This window comes from Dama dama, chromosome 9 (assembly GCF_033118175.1).
Source record: "Dama dama isolate Ldn47 chromosome 9, ASM3311817v1, whole genome shotgun sequence".
NCBI lineage: Eukaryota > Metazoa > Chordata > Mammalia > Artiodactyla > Cervidae > Dama > Dama dama.
This window is the reverse complement of record NC_083689.1, coordinates 94,037,406-94,062,706: the sequence shown is the minus strand read 5'-3', so window position 1 is coordinate 94,062,706 and position 25,301 is coordinate 94,037,406. Positions and strand designations below refer to the sequence as shown.

General features: G+C 38.4%; 1 protein-coding gene across 4 annotated transcripts in view; it reads left to right on the top strand.

Annotated features, from left to right (window-relative positions):
• Positions 1 to 25,301, top strand: part of ARB2A (ARB2 cotranscriptional regulator A) — a 391,787-nt gene that overhangs the window by 349,258 nt on the left and 17,228 nt on the right. The gene's annotated exons all lie outside the window — the stretch shown is intronic.

Here is a 25,301-nt window from a genome sequence, read left to right as displayed (position 1 = left end):
TTGTTGGAAGGGATAGTTAGGGAATTGGGGATGGACATGTACAGACTGCATATTTAAAACAGATAACCAACATGGACCTACTGTATAGCACGTGGAACTCTGCTCCCTGTTATGGGGCAGCCTGGGCGGGAGGAGAGTTTAGGGGAGAATGGGTGCGTGTCTATGGATGGCTGAGTCCCATCACTGTTCCCCTGAAGCTGTCACTACATTATTTGTTAATTGGTTATACCCCAATACAAAATAAAAAGTCAAAAGTTTGTGATTACAAAAGAAAGATTTCAGAGATTAGGGAATAAAAACCAAGTTCTCTTTCCCTTGATTTCCTTTTTAAAGAATTTTAATAACATTTTAGTAAGAATCCACAGCTTAATGTTACCTTACAAATTCAGGAATTCTGCTTTATACAGTTTATTTGTTCCCCCAGTGGCTACGTAACCATTTGCAAAAAGAATAACCCAGTCAAACTTGGGGGAAGAAACAGTCTCTTATACCTTTTGTCACTTATGTATGAAGAAAAGACATTCCCAGATGCTACCTAATTCTTCCCACTTCCATGATAGCAGTGTTACCATTTTAGTGTTGTGGTACATTTGAAAACCACATCCTTCGACTGTTGAGCATCATCACCTTTTTTAAAAGGTAACATTTGTGTGCCTGGTGTATTGTTCACGTGCTCATAACTCTGAGGAGCAAGGTTATCTACTTTGGCAGACTGGTTTGTGTTTTTATTTTCGTTTTTTATATGGTGAGGAATACAGCAGTAATAAGGAAAACTGAATTGGGAAGGGACAGATGTGGTATTTTACTTCAAAGATACAAATTGTTTACATAAAAATGTGATCACCATTTGCACCAACACGGATGGGCCTAGAGACTGTCATACTGAGTGAAGTCAGAGAGAAGAGACAAGTGTCATATGATATTACTTACATGTAGACTCTTGAAAAATGGTACACATCAACTTATATCCAAAGCAGAAATAGAGTCATGGATGAGGTTATGGGGGGAAAGGGAGGGGAGGGAGAAGTTGGGAGATTGGGATTGACATATGCACTATATAAAATGAAAAACTAATCAGGAGCTACTATATAGCAGAGGGAACTCTACTCAATATTGTAACGGTCTATATGGGAAAAGAATTTTTAAAAAGTGGATATATGTATAACTGATTCACTTTGCTGTATAGCCAAAACTAACACACCACTATAAATAAACTATACTTCAGTAAAAAATTTTAAAAACAAAAATAAAGTTATGATCCCATCAACTTAATTTAGATACTTTAGAGAATACCGGTGTTATCCAAAGGCATTACTCAAACATTACACACATTTTTATGTATTTATCAGCTTGCTTTTGTGAACATCAGATTACAGGCCCATCCAGTTTCCCTATGGCAGATTGACAGACCCGGTAGATTGAGTAGATGCTTGTATATTGATGCCAGTAAAGCTATCCATTGTCTCATTCATGGCCTGATGATCAATAATAAGGAGGAAACACGATGAATGATAAGATTAAGAGAGAAGACTTTGATAAGAAGCAGGCCTTACCAAGTGTGATGATAGAGGAGAACAAAATACAGAGTGAAATGAAGTTGGGAAATATCCCCAGGCTTATAGACTCATGTTCCCTGTTCCTAAAACTCAAAAAGTAAAAATGAAAACCCTGTTAAATAACATCTTAAATGTATTGAATTAAATGGATTCAAATTTGCATTTTCTTCTGTCTAGCATTCTGTTCGTATTTGGGGAAGTTCCTAGTTTTCTCCCTACCATGTCGCCTTTTAAAAACCCTGTCAACCAAAATCCTATTCCCATTCCTTTGTTATCCTTATACAGTGGGAACAGGCATCTGCTCTGTTTTTGAAGATCATGTTCCTTTTTGCCCTACAAAGAAGAAAATACCATTGACTCAACATAGTATTAATATTTCTATATCACTTTTCAAATTAGGGTAACTTTATCTTATTAAAAAAAAACAATCTCCCCAAAGTTAAACTTACTTATTAAAAAACCTACTAATATACAAAGAAATTAGTATATAATCATGAGTATCTAATGTAGTCTTTCTTTGTTTCTCCTTTACCATCTAAACTTTACATCTCTTTGAGGTCATCAAAAGTGACATTTGAGCCTGTCATATCTCAGTTCAGTTCAGTTGCTCAGTCATATCTGACTCTTTGCAACCCCAGGACTGCAGCACACCAGGCTTCCCTGTCCATCACCAACTCCCAGAGCTTGCTAAAGCTCATGTCCGTCGAGTCAGTGATGCATCCAGCCATCTCATTCTCTGTCGTCCCCTTCTCCTCCTGCCTTCAATCTTTCCCAGCATCAGGGTCTTTTCTAAGGAGTCAGTTCTTGCACATCAGGTGGCCAAAGTATTGGAGTTTCACCTTCAGCATCAGTCCTTCTAATGAATATTCAGGACTGGTTTCCTTTAGGATTGACTGGTTTGATCTCCTTGCAGTCCAAGGGACTCTCAAGGGTCTTCTCCAACACCACAGTTCAAAAGCATCAGTTCTTCAGCACTCAGCTTTCTTTATAGTCCAACTCTCACATCCATACATGACTACTAGAAAAACCATAGCTTTGACTTTTGTTGGCAAAGTAATGTCTCTGCTTTTTAATATGCTGTCTAGGTTGGTCATAGATTTTCTTCCAAGGAGCAAGTGTCTTTTAATTTCATGGCTGCAGTCACCATCTGCAGTGATTTGGGAGCTAAAAAAATAAAGTCTGTCACTGTTTCCATTGTTTCACCATCTATTTGCCATGAAGTGATGGGATTGGATGCCATGATCTTAGTTTTTTGAACATTGAGTTTTAAACCAGCTTTTTCACTCTCCTCTTTCACTTTCATCAAGAGGCTCTTTAGTTCTTTGCTTTCTGCCATAAGGGTGGTATCACCTGCATATCTGAGGTTACTGATATTTCTCCTGGCAATCTTGATTCCAGCTGTGCTTCATCTAGCCTGGCATTTCTCATGATGTACTCTGCATATAAGTTAAATAATCAGGGTGACAATATACAGCCTTGATGTACTCCTTTCCCAATTTGGAACCAGTCTGTTGTTCCATGACATTGTCATATCTAGTCATTGTGAAATTCTCCTCTGTATGCAAGTGTTTTATGAGTTTACTTATAAATTGACCCAATAAGTCAATGAGTATCAATAACATTAAATTATGTCTGTACTTTCAGAAATGTGTTGTTAAGAGTCCTAAGTTGTTAACATCTCTCAGCAATATCTTTTTTCTTTTTTAGTATCCTTTTACAGCCTTTCCCTCTATCCCCCACCTTCCCCCAGCCCCTGGCAACTCAACCTTTATTTTTTTTAAAGACTCATCACATAAGTGATACCTTGCAGTATTTGTCTTTCTCTGCCTGGTCTGTTTCACACAGCATAATGTCTTCCAGGTTCATCCTTGCAGTCACACGTGACAGAGTTTCCTTCTTTTAAGGCTGAATACTATTTCATTGTGTTTTTATATCCATGTCGATGGGCACTTAGGTTGTTCCTATGCTTTGGCTATTGTGAGTAATGCTGCAGTAAACTTGAAAGTACAGATAGCTCATCAACATAATGGTTTCCAGTTTTCCCAACAGCGTTACTGAAAAGATATTTTCCCCATTGTATATTCTTTGCTCCTTTGTCAAAAATTAATTGACCATATATATACATGGGTTTATTTCTGGACCCTGTTGCATTGATCTGTCTCTTTTTATGCCAACAATGTACTGTTTTGATTATTATATGTTTGTAATATATTTGAAGGGGCTTCCCAGATGGCGCTAGTGGTAATGCAGGAGATGTAAGAGACGTGCGTTCGATCCCTGAGTGTGGAATTGAGGAGAGCATGGCAACCCACTCCTGTATTCTTGCCTAGAGAATCCCTTGAACAGAGGAGCCGGTGGGCTACAGTCCATAGAGTCACAAAGAGTTGGACACGGCTGAGGTGACTTAGCACGCACATATATGGCATCGTATCGTATGAAAATAAGGACAGCTTTGCTTCTTCCTCTCCAGCTTGGATGTCTTTTGTTTCCTTTCCTTGCCCAATAGCTCTGAGTGGGACTTTTAGTGCTCTGTTGACAACAAGTGGCAAGAATGAAAACCCTTGTCTTGTTTCTGATCTTAGAAGAAAAGGTTTCAACATTTCACCATTGAATTTGATATTAGATGTGGGCTTGTCATATGTGGCCTTTATTATTATGTTGGAGTACATTCCCTCTATACAGTTTGTTCAGAGTTCTCAAGAGTATTCTGAACCACTAACACTACCTGAGGCCCTATAAAATGTTCTAGATGTGTAGAAATGGTAGGTATATTTCTTATCCTTTAGGAGCTTTCAGTTTAAGGAAGATTCTGATGTTTACTTCAAGAAGTACTAAACAGTCAGAAGGTAGGGAAATGGATAGGTTATTGAGAAGAGAGATAGGGCAAAATAGAGCTTCACCCTAAAGGGAGAAATACAGGAGAAGAGAGGAAAGGAAAACAGTTGAAAGGGTTAAAAAGCTAACGTTGCAAAGGATAAATAGAAACAAATAATGTCAAAAAGCTGTTCACTGCCAGTTTTATAGATCCAGCTCATGACCATGCAGTGATATAACAATGCAATAACTCTTTATGTTGGGCATTGTCTCAGAGCATGGATTGTGATATGAAGTTTACAGATACATTTCTGGATTCTAAAAGGCTAAAAATTCAAATTTTCCTTTTATGAAACAAATTATACCACATTTCTTATATTTACAGCTCATGTATAAAGTTTATTTTAAAGATTTTTGGCCTATTGTCTATTGATAATCCATGTGCATAGTTAGCAGCATTTACTGATTGTCTCCTGTATCTAACCACCACACCATGACTGGAACCTTAAGTTAAAGGCTCCTAAACTGAGAGCTTTGAACCAAATTTGAAGAAAGTCAGGTATATGCATTGTTGAGTAGGAAGGTAAGCATTCCAGGAAACAGACGGAATATGGCAAGCACAGAACTGTAGAAGTGGTAATAAGGGAATAAAAATGAATTTTATTGATTTAGTTAGTACCTGTCATTTGTTAGAAGCTTACATAATCTTCTTTGGAATGGCCTATTAACACAGATTTAATAATAAATCTCCATTCCTCTATTAAATGAGCCAGAACAAGTAGTATTCAGTACATGTTCTTGTAAGAAAGGCTATAGCAACGTGGTGATAGTTTTATGAATTTCTAAAAGTTGACCTAAGGACCAAAGGGTTTGGGTTGGAGAAAAATACACTGTCTGCATATTTTTTCCTTTACAAGTTTCATAGTATGAAATGTGTATCCAGTTTTTCATGAACAAGCTTTTTTTTTTAATCATCTTGACTGATTTATTTCTAATTATCAAAGCGGGCAATATGCCCTCCATATGTCATTCTTGTGAAATAACTGCATGTACCCCGAATAAGATCTGGATGCAGAGGATCTATGAGTCTTTACATTTATTCAAATGAAGACCAAAGTCTTTTAAGATACCCACCCAGGTATCTTGTGTAATCTTCTATCAGGATTGTATCTCTGTTGCAGTTTGTATGACGCTACCTGTTTGGAATAGGATAAAGACTCAACGGTGACTGTCAGCGCTGTTTTCAAACTAAATATTCATCTAGTCCTTTGTGGCTGCCATTTTTATCATGCATTCAGAACAGCTTCCCTTTGCTGATCTGCCATTTTCCTGCAAATCACTGTTTCCCTTATATGATTTCTAGTGAGACAAGCTTAGACCTGGCTGCCTTTCTCTCAGTAACAGAGAAAAGAAATGTCTCTGGTGCCCATGCTGCAAAAAAAGTTGATTCATGTGTAAATTATCACTTGGCCTTTATATGCTTGGCCTGTGGAGAGTACACAGGCAGATAAAGGCTCCGCAGGTCAGGGCTCAGGACGGGTAGGTTTCTCCCGTGGCTACAATTGTTGTCACAGATTATCAGGCATGCTATGATCTCTTATCATTATTTATTTGCAGTTTTCTATGTAAAATAACTGCTACCACAGGAAATGCTTCTGTATACCCTACCGTGTACCTGTCCCGGTTTTGTTCTGTCAGCTCACGTTTTAACTCCTGAGAAGTGCTTTTCTGTTTTCTTGAAGTTAGAACTGGTAGCTTTATGTTTCTGCCATCAGTGTTTCAGCTCCAGTATATCTCTTTCACTTGCTTCTACTAGCGTTTTCGTTTTTTCAAACTTGGTTGTTGTCCAAGTTTGTTGGGAACTATAGATAATATTTCAGTAGTGTACCCTATTAATCAAAGTAGATGTAAATTGCTATGTGGGGTATGTATGGTAGCTTATAGACACTATGCAGAAATCAGATAGTTATATAAATCTGTTTTATATAACTGTCATCTGGGACTCAGTTGGTTTTCTTTAAAGTAAAATTACTTAACATGCACCCATTCTTATCCACATTACTAAAAGAGGTAAACAAACATTTAGCTTTTTTTTTTTTTTGGTAGGTTACATTGACTCTTTGGGTGTATAGCTAAATCTGAATTTATAAGGTAAATCTCTGTATATATACAGTCCATTAAGAAATGTATTAATAAATCCCACAATGATATAATGCCTTCAGTCTACTTTTATTGTGAAGGTTTTATAATATGTGTCATACGGGTACACCTGGCGTATCTATTTCTGCAGCTTTTATTTATTTGTGTAATTCATGTTATGTGTATATATCTTCACGTTATGACCCATATTACTTTTTCTAAAGCATGTTAGAAACCAAGAGAATATAACACCTACCTTACTGAGCTGATACTTATCAGAATGCTTGATTCATGAACCCTTTGGCAGGCTTTCCTCTGATTACAGTAAAATTAAATGTTTTAAATAATGCAGTTAGTATTTTAAAATTTTCCTTCATTTCTTTCAAAACGATTTCTTTGCTGGTGAAGACATTGTGTCCAGAAACAAATTTCTTTCACTTGGGCAAAAAGGTATGAGTTCCCAGTGCAACTTTTGATATTGCAGTGGGAAAACAACCCACTGTTTATTCTGTGTGTGTTCTTGTAGTTAAGCATAGTTCATGGTCACCAAAGCCTGAACTTTCCCTCCCCGTCCGCTTCCCGCTGCTGGAGCTCCGCTGTGGTCGGGCAGGAGGCGGCCCCGCTCCGTTGTCTTGAATGCCCTTGGACCAGAGCTTTCCTGACCAGCCCATCCCACGGCCTCCTTGGCATGGAGCAGGAGGGGGACGGGTGTGTGTTCAACCTACTACTTTCTTCCCCGACCAGTTAAAATCACTTTTCTCGTTTTTTCCTTTTTTTTTTTTCTTGTTATCTCCTCCTTGGCTGAAGTAATTCACTGAGTTTAGCCCAACTGGAAAATGAAAAACAAGAGGAAACTTCTAGATTTCCTTTCTCAGAAGGGCACCACCAGCTCAGCTACCTTGCATGCCTGCGTGCTAAGTCGCTTCAGTCGTGTCCAGCTCTTTGTGACTCTATGGACTGTAGCCCGCCAGGCTCCTCTGCCCATGGGATTCTCCAGGCAAGGATACTGGAGGGGGTTGCCATGCCCTCTTCCAGGGCATCTTCCCGACCCAGGGATCAAACCCGGGTCTTCTGCATGCAGGCGGATTCTTTACTGCTCAGCCACCAGGGAAGCTCTCAGATACCTTCAGTTCAGCTCAGTCGCTCAGTCGTGTCCGACTCTTTGCGACCCCATGAATCACAGCACGCCGGGCCTCCCTGTCCATCACCAACTCCCGGAGTTTACTCAAACTCATGCCCATCGAGTCGGTGATGCCATCCAGCCATCTCATCCTCTGTCGTCCCCTTCTCCTCCTGCCCCCAATCCCTCCCAGCATCGGGGTCTTTTCCAATGAGTCAACTCTTCGCATGAGGTGGCCAAAGTATTGGAGATTCAGCTTCAGCATCAGTTCCTCCAATGAACACCCAGGACTGATCTCCTTCAGGATGGACTGGTTGGATCTCCTTACAGTCCAAGGGACTCTCGAGGGTCTTCTCCAACACCACAGTTCAAAAGCATCAATTTTTCAGTGCTCAGCTTTCTTTATAGTCCAACTCTGACATCCATACATGACCACTGGAAAAACCATAGCCTTGACTAGACAGACCTTTGTTGGCAAAGTAATGTCTCTGCTTTTTAATATGCTATCTAGGTTGGTCATAACTTTCCTTCCAAGGAGTAAGCGTCTTTTAATTTCATGGCTGCAGTCAGCATCTGCAGTGATTTTGGAGCCCAAAAAAATAAAGTCTGACACTGTTTACTAAGCCCCAAATAGTAACTATGTCAAAAAGTTCATATTTTGAGCCTGCGTAAACTGTTTGGTCTGATCATCTAACCATTCTACCACTTGATTGACTACGGTTGTTCATAATTTGGTTTCAACCAGGAGAGGGACTGGGGGAAGCTCAAGTGAGGAATATAGAGATTGGCAGACACAGTAAGAAGACAGCAGATGATGATAATGACAACTCAAAGATGAAGTTGTCAAGAGCAGTCTTGCTTAATCGCGTCTCTCTACCCAGTAATGCACTGGGTGGCTGTGGCAGGGAGACAATGATTATGTTGGAGATTTTCCTCTCAGTGCTCCTGTAATACATGCAGAATTACGAGGAAATCACATGCCTTTGTTTGCTCAGTTGTATAATTGATGTCTACTAAGGGCTTCCCTGGTGGCTCAGAGGTTAAAGCATCTGCCTGCAGTGCAGGAGATCTGGTAGGCTACAGTCCATAGGGTCGCAAAGAGTTGGACACAACTGAGCGCCTTCATTTTGACTTTGACTTTAAGGACATTAGTTGGGATTCCCAGATGGCGCCGTGGTAAGCAGCATCTGCTTGCCAATGCAGGAGACACAGGAGGCACAGGTTCAATCCCTGGGTCGGGACGATGCTCTGGAGGAGGAAATGACAACCCCCTCCAGTATTCTTGCCTGGGAAATCCCATGGACAGAGGAGCCTGGTGGGTACAGTGCATAGGGTCGCAAAGAGCTGCAGATGAGTGAGCAGTACGGGCACACATGCATGCAAGGACGTCAGTTAGATGTGTGTAAATACATTTCATGTATGTGGTATCCAGCATATAAATATAACACTTGAGTATAAGTATCAACAGTTGTGGCAATTTTCCTAAGAATCTATCATATGCATCTGTGTTGAGAAAGACATGCTATAATTATGACAATTAAAGACATTTAAAGGTAGGAAACAGATTTGTTTTTCTCTATAGTAATTTATTTACCCTGGTAGCTGAACTCAATACAGCATCTCCTTTTTAGTTTATCCATGAAGGGATATAGTGTGTTTTAATTTAAGCCCTTTTGTCTACAAGCAGTAGAGACCCACTCAGCTCATTTGGATTGAATTTATAGTTTGTCTCCCAAAGAAGATTTTTATAGGAAACGTGTAAGAACTGAACTCTGTACTGAAATTTTAGTTTAAGCTTTTTAGACTTTATAATGTTGCTGTAATGTGAAATGAACCCAGCAGGGGTAATTAGGAGGGTGCTCATTGTCTTGAGATGGGAAAGTCATTGACAGTTAATATTCCTGTGTGAAACAGCCACTCTTGCCCGTTGTCTCCCAGGAGACATTTCCCCTAGACAAGTCTCATTTCTCTCTCTCATTCTTCTATTCACTATGTATTGACCAACTTCTTCCTCTTACTTGGGGCTTCCCTGGTGGCTCAGTGGTAAAGAATCCCCCTACCAACGCAGGAGACCCAGGTTTAAGCCCTGGGTCAGGAGGATCTCCTGGAGAAGGAAGTGGCAACCCACTCTTGCCTGGAGAATCTCATGGACAAAGGAGCTTACTCTCCCTGCCCACTGAGAACCTTGGCAAATGCATGGTCTTTGGGTCTCTCCAGATCTCACTCCAGCTACAGGCCTCCAGCAGTCTCTTTGTTTCTTCCATTTAAATTCTTCAGAAAAAAAAAATTTTTTTTTCATCTCTTTGCTTCAGATCAGAGATGATGGTCCTTTGAGTTGGCTGCATTAGTGTCCATCCCTGGCTCAACCAGCTGGGGACAGGAGGTACAGGGTCATGTGATACAAAAGATGGCCCCTGCTGTCCCTGGAAACAGGTCTATAATAATGCAGTTTCACTAAAAGGGGTGGTTGGTGAGCACATATTATGATTGGCACCTCTGGTATATAAGCTTTCTTAAAATGGAACACCAAACTACTAACAAGACCTATTGCTTAAATGTCGCTTCCTTGGGGAAGTCCCAGACCAGACTGCATATGTGCTCCTAGCATGTGGTCTCCTAATACTCTGCATTTAATCATTATCATACTAAAACTCACCCATCATTATTGTAATTCCTCATTTAGTGCCTCTCCTCTCTCATAAACTCTAATTTAGTCTGTGAAAACAAGGACCATATCTTTCTTGCTCACTGTTCTATCACTTGTACCTGCCCAGTTTCTGGCTCATAACAACATCCAAGTGTTGTTTGATTAATAAGTGCCTCAAACCTATAGGAATCAAGTGGTTCAAATCAAAAGTTTCGTCATCTTCCAAAAACCAGCTTTCCTTCCTTCCTAAATGTCCGCATTTCTGACAGTAATGTTATCAGCATCTGTCACACAGATACTGTTGGCAGGCTCTTTCTCTTTTATCTGTCATTTCTTCTGCATTCCTACTTCTGCTGCCTTAGTCCAGGTCTTCTTCACCTCCACCTAACTGGTTGTGTGGTTCCTAAAATCTCGCCCTTTATCATATCCTGCACAGCTTCCTAAAAAGCAGCTTTTCACACCTCTTTCTCTATGGGAAAAAAACTTTGTTGGCTCCCCTTGTGTGTAAAGAATGAAATCCAAACTCTTAAGTTCTTTGCTCTCTTGTTCCTGCTAAATCTCTGGTTAGGTTTGCTACTACCATCCTATATGAACTGATTCATGCTATCCAAAAGATCTAACTCTGACCTTCAAATACCTTATTAACATTTCTGTCCATTTAGTTGTTCTTTTAACCTCTTGCGTACCCTTTTTCAAAATCCATTTCAATTTACCCTTTTTTCATGAAGCTGTCCCTCCTGCCCAGACCTCAGTAACCACTTCTTATTCCAAAGTTAGAGGACTTATTACCTCTGCCATTCAGCTGGCCTTTAACATATGCCACCTTATAATAACCTTTCTCTTTTTTGCCTGTGCATAACGTTTCTCTTTTTTGCATATGGATAGTGAAGAGGGTGAAATGCAGTCAGGTTCCTAGGTTCAAATCCTGCCTCTGCAAGTTACTATCTGAGTAACCAAGCAGGTTAGTTAACCTCCATAAACTTTAGCTGCGTCATCTCTAAGATGGGGACAGTAACAGCGCCTCCATGTTGTGAGAATTCAGTGTAGCAGTGCATCTGAAGCATAATAACTGCTCAGTCAATGTTTTCTATAAAATTATTTGCACATTATTGATTAATTGGCCGTTTTCTGATACCTGTCACGTGCTACACGCTGTGCTAAATAGGTCAGTATAAAGGGGTTAAAACCTCTGCTCGGAAGTAGGTTGCCTCTGTTTTATCTCCCCATTGGACCATAAGCCCCTTGCCATCTCATTCATAAAATTCATACATATTTACTGAATATCTGCTATCTTCAGAAGCCCCATGCCAAGCTTTAGGAGTTACACGGAGGCATAATATAAAGTCCGTGACCTTCAAGACCTTCACAACTAAAGCCCCTGCCATTGTACTTTGCATACAGTGAGAGCTTAGTAAGTGTTTATTGGCATCAGTGAGCATGGCAGTGATGATGAGGACTCCAGAGCACCACAATTTCTAGCCTCTCTCTAGAGCTGTTAACTTTATTTGGCTTCTTCATGTCTTCATTTTCCAGTGAATGAATGCCAAGAAGTCTTTTTCAATTTTTTTTTTTTCTCTCTGATCAAGACTTAGATAATGTCTGCTTCTTTTGGTAGCTAAATATCCCCCAAACTCAAGCTTCTTGCTTCAGTGAGAAGATATTATGGTATTGCCAATGGAAACCACTTCACATTTGGGCAACATCATGATGTCTAAGTGGCTCAGATTCAAGTTTCAGTAGAGATTCTGGTTCCTGCACATTTGCTGTCAAAAACCACTTTATAGGAGCCAAACTGTGGAATCCTTCCAAGTGTTAGGCACTATTAGAAGTACCATTAAAGTATTGCAGAGTTTCAAAAGATTATGAAATTCTGCTTTTTTAACATAAAATGTACTATGGTACTTCCATAAAAATTTAATCAATCCCTTATTTCTGTCATGGGGCTAAAGGTAATTAATATCCCTTTATATATATATATATCTGGCATCACAGGTTTTAGAGACAACTCCAAGTTGAAACCTCTGAAATAATTTTATACTATTTTGTAGAACAGTGGATATATAGGACAATTCTGAGAATAAAGCTTGAAGAAGACATGATTATTTCTGTGTCATGACTTGTAACTTAGTCCCCTCCCCATGTCCTGCCCCTCTCTCTTTCCTTGGTCACCTTGAGGACATAAGACACATATGACTTAACAGTGAAAATAAAGGTTTGTATAAGTTCAGAAGCTGTTTTAATTCATCATGAAATTGTACTCTAGTCAAGTCAAAAAAGGAAATAGTAACTAACTATATCTTCCTCACTTGAAAAGCAAAAGCATACATCTGAATGGCCATCTAAAAAGATATTTACCTTGTAATAAATACCAAAGAAATCATCACATAGTATTTATTTGTAAACAAGCAGTTATTTGTAAAGTTACTTGTTTGGTGTCTACTTCCGTATTGTACTGAATACTCCTAGAAGTCACTGAGCCCATCTGTCTTATTAACCATCACATCCTCAGCTCCTGGAAAAAAAAATGTTGGTTGAAATTAAAATAAAATGAAATTACATGGATTCTTATCCAAGGAGCACAGACTAACATTGTAGGCCACATATTCCGTGAAAATATTATACAAAAATACAGTTAGCATTTCAGTTTTTTTAGCTTTATTGAGGTATAATTGACAAATCAAATTGTAAGATATTTAAGGTGTACAATGTGATGACTTAATTTACATATACATAGTGAAAGAATTCCTCCTACCTAGTTAATTAACATATCCATCACCATAAATATCTTTTTTCTCTTTCCTTATGAGAGTATTTGTTATATTCTCTTGGCAAATGTCAATTATACAACTCAGTGTTATCAGCTATTACAGTCACCGTGTTATATTAATACATCCTACCTATTGATCCTAAAAGTCTGAACCCTTTTACCAACCTCTCTCTGTCTTCTATCCCCCAGCCCATGGCAAGTGCTGTTTTTCTCTGTTTTTATGAGGTGACTTTTTTAGATTCCACATGTAAGTGATACCAGGCAGTATTTGTCTTTCCCTGTCTGGCTTATTTCAGTTAGCATAATGCCCTAAAGGTCCATTCATGTTGTCACAGATGGTAGGATTTCCTTCTCTCTCATGGCTGAAATAGTATTCCAATATAACTACCACATCTCGTTCCTTCATTCATTGATGGACACAGGTTATTTCCATATCTTGGTTGTTGTGAACAATGCTGCAATATTCATGGAAGTGCAAATAATCTTCAATACCCTGTTTTCCTTTCCTTTGGCTATATTTGGATTTTTAGAACTATATTAAATGGCTGTTCTGACAGGTGTGGAGATGATATCTCATTGTGGTTTTGATTTGCATCTCCTTGATTTTATATTGAGTACCTTTTCATGTATCTGTTCACAATACCTTTTCATGTATCTGTCTACTTTGGAAAAATGTCTATTATGTTCCTCTGCCCATTTTTAATAAGATTTTTTTGGGGGGGGGTTGAGTTTTACGAGTCCTTTGTGTATTTTGAATGTTAACCCTTTATGAGATATGTGACTTGCAAACATTTTCTCCCATTTCATAGGTTGCCTTTCATTTTGTTGATGGTTTCCTTTGCTGTGAAGATGCTTTTTAGTTTGATGTAGTTAGTCCCCCTTGTTGATTGCTTTTGTTACTTTCACTTCTGGTATCAAATGCAAAAAATCACTGCCAAGACCAGGAGTGCCAAGTGTCGAGGAGCTTACCCCCTACGTTTTCTTGCAGTTTTAGGTCTTAAATTCAAGTGCTTAATCCATTTGAACTGATTTTTGTGTATGGTGTAAAACAGAGGCCCAGTCTCATTCATTTCCTTGTGTCCGTTCAGTTTCCCAATCCATTTATTGAAGAGACTAACCTCTCTCCATTGTATATTCTTGGCTCCTCTGTCAAAAAGAAATTTATATTGTATATGCATGGATTTGTTTCTGGGGTCTCTCTTCTGCTGATTTATTTTTCCGTTATTATGCTAATATCATACTCCTTTGACTTCTGTATGTTTGCAATATATTTCTAAATCAGGAAGTATGATGGCTCCAACTTTGTTCTTCTTTCTTAGGATTGCTTTGCCTATTCAGAGTCTTTTGTGGTTCTATACACATTTTAGGACTGTTTGTTCTGTTTCTGTGAAAAGTGCCATTGAAATTTTGGTAGGGACTTCACTGAATTCATGGATTGCTCTGAGTGGTATGGACATTTTAGCAGTATTAATTCTTCCAGTCTATGAGCACAGAATATCTTTCCATTTATTTGTGTATTCTTCAGTTTCTTCCATCAGTGTCTTACAGTTTTAAATGTATAAATCTTTTACCTTCTTGTTAAATTTACTGCTATTTTGTCCTTTTCTGATGCAATTATAAATGAGATTATTTTCCTAGTTTCTTTTTTGATATTGTTAACTTTTTTATTGATGATCAATCAAAGCCTATAAGCAGGGAGGGGAGAAAAGAAATACAATAAAAATAAAACTCCAAGGTAACATTAAATCATGACTCAATGATGAGATTTCGATAGGAGATAACATTAATTTTTACCATGACTTACTGTAACTTTACTATAACCAAAGATGGAAAGATCTGGAAAATGGATAATTTAAATGACCCCTAAACATATCTCTTAAATAGCATTTGTCTCAAACACATTTTTGACAGGAGTTGAACGTTAGAGAATCCGAAGCTAAAACCAATGATGGGAGTCTTAGGTGATCATTTTTGTGTTCCTGACTAAAGCAAATGCCAGACAAGCTATAGTACAGTTGGTACTCTATTAGAAACATGAAGAAACATAACTGAAAATTGGATAGAAAGTCATTCAACCTTCACAGAGAATAGATTGGAGTCTCATACTAGCCTAGTATAGATAATAGCCATTTATTTAATAAAACTCTGTAAAAAATGAGAAACATTGTTTTCAAGTAAATAGGGCACATTATGTAGCAAATGTAATTACTATTGTTTTTAGCAGAAAAGTCTCTGTATTAGTTTACTTTTCTAGAGGTACAGTATAGTAGAAATAGTCTATCAGTTCAATTGGGAAATTCGTAATGCTATGTCATTTTCATTTATAGGCAGAATTTATGACCCTAAATATAACTTCTCATATAACTTTGAAATGTCATTTTAATACCATTTATCATAAAGTACAGTTTCGAGTAAGTATGTCTTAGATTCCTTTCAAGGGGGCACTGGAACTATAATCTCAAGGCTAAACCCTGTGTCTTGTTTTTCTTTATTCTCCCACTGCCCACGTGTCGGGTGTGTACAAGGCACTTAGAAAATGTTTGGACTACAAATGTTTGGACTACAAATGCTCTTTTAAGGTTAATTATCCCTCAGCCTGTTTCTTCAAGACAACATTGTACTTAGGCTACAAGTACAATCTCTATACTGTGAAGTAATCACCATTTTCATTTGTATTACATTATTTTCTATTGATTGCTGAAAACATATAAGACATGTCATGGAAAATCAAATATGACACCTCTAGAAGATAAGCAGGAATGCCCAAGGGAACCTGCTCTCCAGCTTTCTTCGTAGATGTTTAGTAGCTCAATGCAACATTGATCTTGCCAACCATAACTATGTCCCTGTCTTCCCACTTCTAGCACATTCTTTCAGAGGACTGTAGCAGCCTCCCAACAAGTTCAGAAGGATACAAATTGGTTGGGAATTGGTACTATTATTAACTGTGATCTGAGAAAGGCCGCAGTTGCTATGGTATCAATATTCCATGTATCTTATCTCAGATCTACAGATATTGGAGAGTGTTAACTTACTCCTGTATCAAATCCTCAGTCTTCTCTCTGACATATGGAAGTCACACCTTTTACAGAAGCTCATCTTCCGTATCCGCAGTTCACACTTACTGAGGCATGACATACGCAAATAGTCAGCAGCTAACCCCTGGCTGGGAGAGGGGATGGTGTGAAAAAATGAAAACATACATGCACGGTCCCTGACCTTACATAGAGCGCTGCTAAGCCTTACTGAAACACAGGAATCTCCCGAACCTAAAGGTTTTTTCCTACCATATAAGTGATTATACAGGGGCCTAAAGCTGCCTCCCTGAACAAATTTCAAATAATCTTCTCTATAGTATTACAGATAGTTTTGGTCTTTCTTTCTGGGTGGGAAACAAAAGAAAAATGTGTAGAGTGTTCTGTTTGTGTTTGTTTCTATTTAAATGTGAAAATACATTGAAAATCAAAATAATGAACAGTGTCTTATTTCTTCTTTTTACCGTACTTTTCCAAAATGAATGTGGATTGTACATGAGTCCTTAAAATTATTTCTGTGGAATAGAAATAGCTCTTTTTAGTGAGAACCCTTGTTAATACAGAAGCTATAAAGTGGTATTGAATTCCGTTTTTAACCAAGTACACAGTGAAAATTATGTTTCTTATACTTTCAGAAGCTTTTAACAATCATATTTTTTATGATCATTTTACTGGAATGATTGGGTTACTGAGACTAACAGGCTTATCAGCAGGTTAGAAGCAAAACCTGCATTATCTTGTCATTTTTAGTATTTGGAACTTTGCATCTACATTTTTCAAAAAGCATTTAAAGATTTTTTTTTTATTTTTTCATAATAGTATATTTCTTTCTCTGGAAAAGAAAACATTTGAAGTTAAGTACTTAGCTCAGAAAATAGCTGTATCTCATTTTTTAAAATTCACCGTTACTGAACTCCCACTACTCAGAAGACTTTACCAGTCAGTCATTCAATCAGCAGAGAAGGCAATGGCACCCCACTCCAGTACTCTCGCCTGGAGAATCCCATGGACGGAGGAGCCTGGTGGGCTGCAGTCCATGGGGTCGCGAAGAGTCAGACACAACTGAGCGACTTTACTTTCACTTTTCACTTTCCTGCATTGGAGAAGGAAATGGCAACCCGCTCCGTTGTTCTTGCCTGGAGAATCCCAGGGACGGGGGAGCCTGGTGGGCTGCCGTCTGCAGGGTCGCGCAGAGTCGGACACGACTGAAGTGACTTAGCAGCAGCAGCAGCAGCAGCGTTCAATCAGCGGATGTTTGTTGCACTTCTGATCTGTGCCTGACCCTGCTCTAGGTGCTGGGATGGGTACCGCAGGGCACACAGCAAAGCCCCTGCCTTGAAGGAGCTTGCATGTCTCTCAAGGCAGATGGACAGTCAATGTAAAAGCCAAGAAACTAGCTAGTAAATAAAGAAAAAAAATAATGATTATTTCAGCTGTTACTGTTGTGATATACATTTAAAAGGGTAAAAGACTGGGAGTGACTGGGCAGGAAATAAAGGAGCAGAGATGCTAGCCTGCTAGTCCTGCTGCTGCTACTGCCCTTCATTAAACTATTTGAAAACAACATGTTCTCTTTGGGCATGCGTGCATGCTAAGTCGTTTCAGTCATGTCCAGCTCTGCAACCCCATGGATTTTAGCTCGGCAGGCTCCATTGTCCATGAGATTCTCCAGGCAAGAATACTGGGGTGGGTCGCCATGCCCTCCTCTAAGGGATCTTCCCGGGCCTGGGATCGAACCCACATCTCTTATGTCTCCTGCATTGGCAAGAGGGTTCTTTACCACTAGCGCCACCACTGGGACGCCCCGTTCTCTTTGTCACAGAGTAGTGTGACATCACTGACTGGTTGTTTTCTCCAGAAGTGAGGAAAAGACACTTGTCCAACCACATTTCCTGCACCTTCCATCGTACGCTGGTAACTGGTGGGAAAAGGTGATACTTCCCACCTAAACCTCCTCACTACTTACACACTGTGGTTTTCCCTAAGGCGTGGAAGAAGAACCAGATGCTGGGCAGCAAAAAAAAAAAAAAAAAGGCAATCTCAAGTGTCCACTGTAGATATCAAGTCGAGAATATTTGAAGAAGATACCAGATTTAAAGACTCAAACACTTAGAATGATAGAGTCAATGAACATTGTAAGAAAAGTGAGGGAAACGGATGGATATGAGGCAAAGCATTAAGTTTTCCATTGCTAATATATTCTAACTGTAAATCTGTCCTATAAATTGGCTCAAGCCAGTCTTCACTTATATATATACATAGTCATTTATATGCAAATGATAATATAACTGAAAAGTAAGCTCTTAGAGGGAATGTATCTAGAGAGTAAAGAACACAAATATCTCATCTTATCTGAAACTGGCAGATAACATTTCTGTTTGGATCTTACTTTAAAATGTATAAACTGCTTTCACACATAACATCTCATAGAGCCATCAAGAACAATGCTGTGAAACAGGTACCATGATTATCTGCATTTTATACATGAACAAACCGAGGCTCAGCAGGGTGATCCATAAAGCTGAATCATAAAGCTAGGATGTTAGAATTAGACATTTCACCCAGGGGTTATATCTACAAGTCCGTTATGTTCTCCAGAACACTATAGTTACAAGTAGATATTTTCAGGAGGAGGCAGACACAGAAGGAAGGAGTCAGAGAGATGATAGGATTAAATCTGAAGCTATGGCTAACAGGTCAGTGAGAAAGTAATCAACAGTGTCTTTTAGCAACAGAAAGCTAGAACAGAAAAAATGGATCTCACATTTTAGAACAGAAAAGAATGGATCTTACATTCAGTTAGAAAACTAATCAGTGATTTTTGAAAGGACAGTTTCCAAACAGCAAAGTGATGATGATAAAAGTTTTGCAGTTATCAAGGAGGGATTTGATTTAAAAAAAAAAAAAAAAATGGAGGGTTCTTATGCCAAGGGTGTGTTCAAGTAATTCTATGAGCAAATAGGTATTAACAATCAGGGTATAGCTGAGATAAGTAATAAAGTTCAGGAAGGATGAGCATGCCGAAAGGAACGAGGATAATGTAATAGAAACATAAGGACATCAAAGAGAGGAAAAATACATTTTAGTGTGATTGTCTCACAACCAAGCATTCTAAAGTACAAAATGCATTTCTGTGATCTGTTGTGGAAGGAAGAATAGGCACAAAGAAAGGAAGGTATTTCAAGTCGGAGTTATAGAAATCATAGCAAATGCTTCCTCAGCATTCTCCATTACCGTGTGGTAGAATACTAGTGACTATGAAGAGGCAGAGAGAGGACCGCAAGCTTCATCACAGGGGAAGTTCTCCAGATTTTTCTCTGTTACACAAAGCCCTGTCTATGGTCACCTTAAACTCTCTTCTGGTGGCCTTTGGGGAAGCAGATGCTGAGAAGCATTCAAGGTCATTACATAGAAAACTACTCAGAATCACCAATTTTCTTTTTTCCTCCCCCCCCCCTTTTTTTTTTTTTAGTTTTTCTGAATACAACTAAATGATAAGCTTCTCAAGGACAAAGACCAACATGTCTAATTTATTCATCCTCACACCTAGCACAGTTTATATAGCATATAGGAGCAACTCAATCCATGTTTACTGAACTGAACTGAATTATTTTGAAATGTAAAATCGGAGTCACTCATTCATTCAGATACTCAGCATACTGACACTAAAGTCAAAAACACAAGTTTGAGTCCAGACACTGCCCACTTGCCAATTTTTTTACTTTGGGCAGTTTATAATATAACCCCTCTGAGCCTCAGTTTTCATTTCTGTGACTTAGGAATGTTGACTTCTCTATTACTAAGCTCACTAGATTGTTATAAGGACAGAATGTGATAATGCATATGAAGATAAACCAGAAGTTATCAAGTGCTATACCAAAAAATGGCATTTTTCTGTGGAATCAGTAGTGCCAAGATGCTTCCGTCGTTGACAGGTTTCTTCATCAAATCTTAATGCTGAGTTCAATAAAGGTAAACAGGCTTATTATGAGCAGATCTTCTGAGAATCTTTCAGTTGCAAATAAACTTTGTGAAAGTATGAGAGTGGGCTAGAATGAATGTCTTTTTCTTTAAGACCAAAAGAAAGACTTTTGGTCCCAGGGGGAGAGGGAGAGGATGGGAAGACTTGAGAGAGTAGTACTGAAACATATATATTACCACATGTAAAATAGATAGCCAGTGGAAATTTGCTGTATGGTGCAGGGAACCCAAAGCCTGTGTTCTCTGACAACCTAGAGGCATGGGGTAGGAAGGGAGGTTTAAGAAAGAGGGGACATGTATATGCCTGTGGTTGATTCATGTTGATGTATGGCAGAAACCATCACTATACTGTATAGTAATTCTCCTCCAATTAAAAATAATTTTTTTAATAAATTTTTTTTAAAAAACATCCAGTTCATGCGAAGTGAAAGTCGCTCAGTCGTGTCCGACTCTTTGCGACCCCATGGACTGTAGAGTCCATGGAATTCTCCAGGCCAGAATACTGGAGTGGGCAGCCTTTCCCTTCTCCAGGGGATCTTCCCAACCCAGGGATCGAACCCTGGTTTCCCGCCTTGCAGATGGATTCTTTACCAGCTGAGCCACAAAGGGAAGCCCAGTTCATGTAAGTCACATCAAAGTCAGTCTTATTTTTCAAAGAGTGTCATGTGCCGGGCACTGTCCTTGCATTTTATGTACATGAACCTAAGTTCTCATCACAAACTGCAGTGAATGTATTGTTGCTCTTTAGTCCCATGTTTATGGATTAAAAAAGAAAGAGGATTTTTTTTTTTTAAGAAAGAGGATTTAAAGAACTTGCTCAGGACTACAGCTGGCAAATAGCATTTTACATTAAAGGAAACTAGCACTAAGATAAGTGACTTCAGCAATATTTGCTGTTTCTTTTAGTCTCTCCTCTTTTTCACCCTGCTACAACTCTAGTTCACATCTATAGTTCCTCTAGACCAAAGTATTCCAAAGTGTGTTCTGTGAAACCAAATCCACACAACTCTGCCCAGAGAAACACATTGGTCAGATATGTTTGGGAGATGGTACACCCTGAAATCCTCCTTGTCTGTGTCACAGGGCACATTAATGCCTCTGAGAAAAGCTGCTGTAAGGAGCCTTCCAGAACTTTTAACAGAACCTTAAATCAGCAGCCCTGTTGATGTCCCACAAAGCCAGAGGTCCATGGAATGAACTTTTAGAAAGATTGAGTGTTAATTAGTAAAAGCAATAATCATACTGCCAGTTTGTACCAAAAGACGTGGAGCACCATCTTCACCATAGAACATGTAAAGTTGTAAACATACAGTCGATCTGATAACTTTCCTAAATGGGTTCAACCAATTTCCTAAAGATTTTTCCATGTAATGTTTTCCTAACTTTGACCACAGTTGGGGCTGTAACAAAAGATAACAGAAATTCAGATCATTTTTTCAAGTGAGAAACTATACCCTAGTAGATGGTTGGATTTATTCTGTGTTACTGAGAAGTATTACCTTGATTATTAAAAATAAGTATAAGTCAGTGATTTTAACCTAATGGAGTAAGCATTTCAACTTGGAGGAAAAGCCAATGACAGAACTATTTTTCTTCCCATTTCTTCCTCTTCTAAAACCAAGAGGAGAATAAAGAATGTTAATTCATTTAGCTCTGTCAGACCAGGATCCTCAATTACTTGAGTCATGTAAAACTTCTTTTGAGTAAGAATAGCTTGGTACCCAGATTTATTTGAATGTCAAATACTTCTGGATCAACTCAAATAAAAAATACTGTTTTGTCTCTTTTTCTCCTTGGAAAACATAATGTGCATTGCCTGTTTTCGTGACTTCATTGTCATGTATTTTGTTAAAATGGCATAGAGTTTAAATTATTATTATATGCCCATTAGTTCTGCTGCCTTGGGATGTAATGACTCATATTAGTAGTCTATGTAATAAAAAGGGTTGGTGAATTTTTACTGAACTGTCCTTTTGGGACTATAATATTTAACATTCTCTGGAAGCTTTGCAAATCCTTTAATGATAAAGTGCTCTTACTCTGTCTTTATCATCGACAAGTTCATAAAGACCAGAACTGTTTCCTGTACATGTTGAACCCAGCACCATGTTGATATGATAAGTTCCATGCTTAAAGAGTCACCAAGAATGCATAATTAAAATGTTACCATCTTAAGGCAGATAAGGTGATTCTGTAATCTTGTTAGCAGTAACACTTGACTGAGGTCTCTGCGATTTATTAGATGAGTTTATATATTTGAGGTAGTTACCAAACACCATCTAATTATTATAGACATATTCTTGTCCTAAACTTTATATCATTGAGGACTGTAGAAGAAGACCAGAACTGATATAGACTTAATTAGCTCAGTTGCTAGTATGTGTTCAGTCGTGTCTGACTCCTTGTGACCCCATTTACTGTAGCCCATCAGGTTTCTCTCTCCAAGGAATTTTTCAGGCAAGAATTCCGGAGTGCAGTGCCATTTCCTACTCCAGGGGGTCTTCCCAGCCCTGGGATCAAACCCATGTCTCTTGTGTCTCCTGCATTGCCATGCCCATTTTAATTTATATTTCCGTAGATTTTTTTTAACCTGTTCCAAATTTCATATGGGCTTCCCTTGTGGCTCAGATGGTAAAGAATCTGCCTGCAGTGCAAGAGACCTGGATTCAATCCCTGGGTCTGGACAATCCCCTTTAGAAGGGCATGGCTACCCACTCCAGTATTCTTGCCTGGAGAATTCCATGGACAGAGGAGCCTGGCAGGCTAAAGTCCATGGAATCACAAAGAATCAGACAGGACTGAGGGACTAAAACAAAAACAAACAAACAAACAAAAACCACCCAAAGGTGGGACATCACCTTTTACTCCTAAGGTAAATGGGTAAGGTAAATGGGTTTCAATGGAAAAGCCCACAGCATTTATCCAGCCTCTATAATTTGATAGGATTCAAACTCTAAACTGTCTCTCCCGTGGTGGACAGCTGCTTAAATCTCTACTCAACTGTTTCAGCTTTCCGTCCATAGCCTTCTAATTCCTTGGAGTCTTCTTCATGCAAACATAGTTCAAAATTCATCTAAAAACTTGAAAGGAATTTACACATATTTGGAACTTTCCCCCCCTGTGGTTGGCTACATTTTTCAGGAATTTTCCTTCCTAGTTTCCAGCTGTTCTGGCATCCTAGAATTCCATCTTCTGACACTTTGAGCCCATAATTACAGTCTTTTGCTTGGATTCTAGCCACCTGGCACCATGTAGAAAGGAGAATTCTCTCAAGTTAAGAGCCACCCAGCGCAGATCCCTGCTTTGAAGGGTTTAATCTCCTCCAGTTTATACCTGCTTCTGGTTGCTTTCCAGAGCCGTCAAATACTTGTATGTTATGTTTTGTCCAGAGTTGATTATTGCTACCAGTGGAAGGGTTACCTGATTATCAGAACAAGAATTTTCAGTATTGTATGTTTAAATGTAATTGCATCAACCTGTGGTTAGTATATCTCTTATTAAAGTATTGCATTTTTGTAAACAAGTATGTTTTGCATAGGGAAAACAGTATCTGAAAAAATAGATTTCAGGTTATTTCTGAATGGTGGAATTATTAATGATTTTAATTTTTTTCTGTTTTCGTATCTGTTTTCTTCTTTTTCTCTGTAGCAATCATAGGTTGAACGTTATATTCTTTCTTTGTTGTCCTAAGCAAATTCTTTGTTTATGATTCCTGTTTATAATAATATTTGTGCTTCTTCAATTCATTTAATATTATGACTTCACTAGGTTAACTGTCTAATAAAATCCTAGTAGTATATCTATACGGTAAACAATACTCTTTCTGCTTTTAGGAATAGATAAATTGAGACACATCAAAGTTAAACAGCTTATCCAGAATTTCATGCATATTGATAGACTAGTCAGAAATAGATTTTAAATTTTAAGTCCCTCAGTTCAGCTGTGTAAACTATTTCTAAGCCATCAGCAACAATGTATGCAGTTAATTCTACATTCTCTAATGGGTATGGAAGAAAATTATCATAGTTAAATATAAGCCTCAAATATTTTAGAAACTTCACTTTTGTCACTGATTTCAATCGCCTCTTCATCAAATCTTTTACTGGAGCTTCTAGCAAGTTGAGAACTTGACTGATTTTAATTATAATTCAGATTACCTTCCAAGGTCTAACAAGAAAATGACAGGAAGGCAGGCATTGAGATAGAAGTTTTCTTCTTTCCTGGATTGCAAACTTCTTTTAAAAATACAATCAAATGGATATCTGTTATTTACCGATAGATATGTAAGCTTAAGTTGGAATATTTTAATCATTTTCTTATGTTTTACTATTTACTAAGATATTTTACTAGAAATGTCATAGAAGCTAATGTTAAAATCAGTGTTGTCATTCCGAAGTTTCAGCCTTGAATGTGTCAGTCGCTCAGTCATGTCCAACTCTTTGCGACCCCATGGACTGCAGCCCGCCAGGCTGCCCTATCCATGGGATTCTCCAGGCCGGAATACTGGAGTGGGTTGCCATTCCCTTCTCCAGGGGATCTTCCCCACCCAGGGATCAAGCCTGGGTCTCCCGCATTGCAGGCAAGCTTCTTTACCTTATAAAACTACCTTGTAAAAATACAAAATAAAGTTATCTTTTAAACATCTACAAAAATGTATGGAAACAAGGATTAATAATTACTAAATCTTAATAGATTTCCCTATGTGATCCTAGATTGAATTTTTTTTTTAGTGTTTTATTTTTTTGGCCACGCCACACAGTATTGTGGGATCTTAGTTCCATGACAAAGGATGGAACCTGCGCCCCCTGCATGGCAAATGCAGAATCTTAAGCACTGGACACGAGGGAAGTCCCTGGCTTGGATTTTGTATTAGAAAGTAAAAATGCCATAAGGATAACTGGCAAAATCGGCATTCAAATGGGAAGATAAAAGAGTATCGTACAAGTGTAAACACTTCTGAATTTGATTACTGTAGTTACATAAGAGAAGTTCTTCATTGTTAGGAAATATATTCTAAAGGGTATGACATTTGTGACCCACCCAGATAATTGAGAAAAAATAATGTGTGTACACATACATGAGTGTGTACACAGAAGTACACAGAGTAAAGGATAAAACAAACATAACAGTTATTCTAAAGTTTAAGTACATAATATTCTTTTTAAATATATAATTATGCGCCTTACCATCCATGAGACTGTTTTCTGCACTGTGTGGCATGAGAAAATAGTGTCAAGTCCAG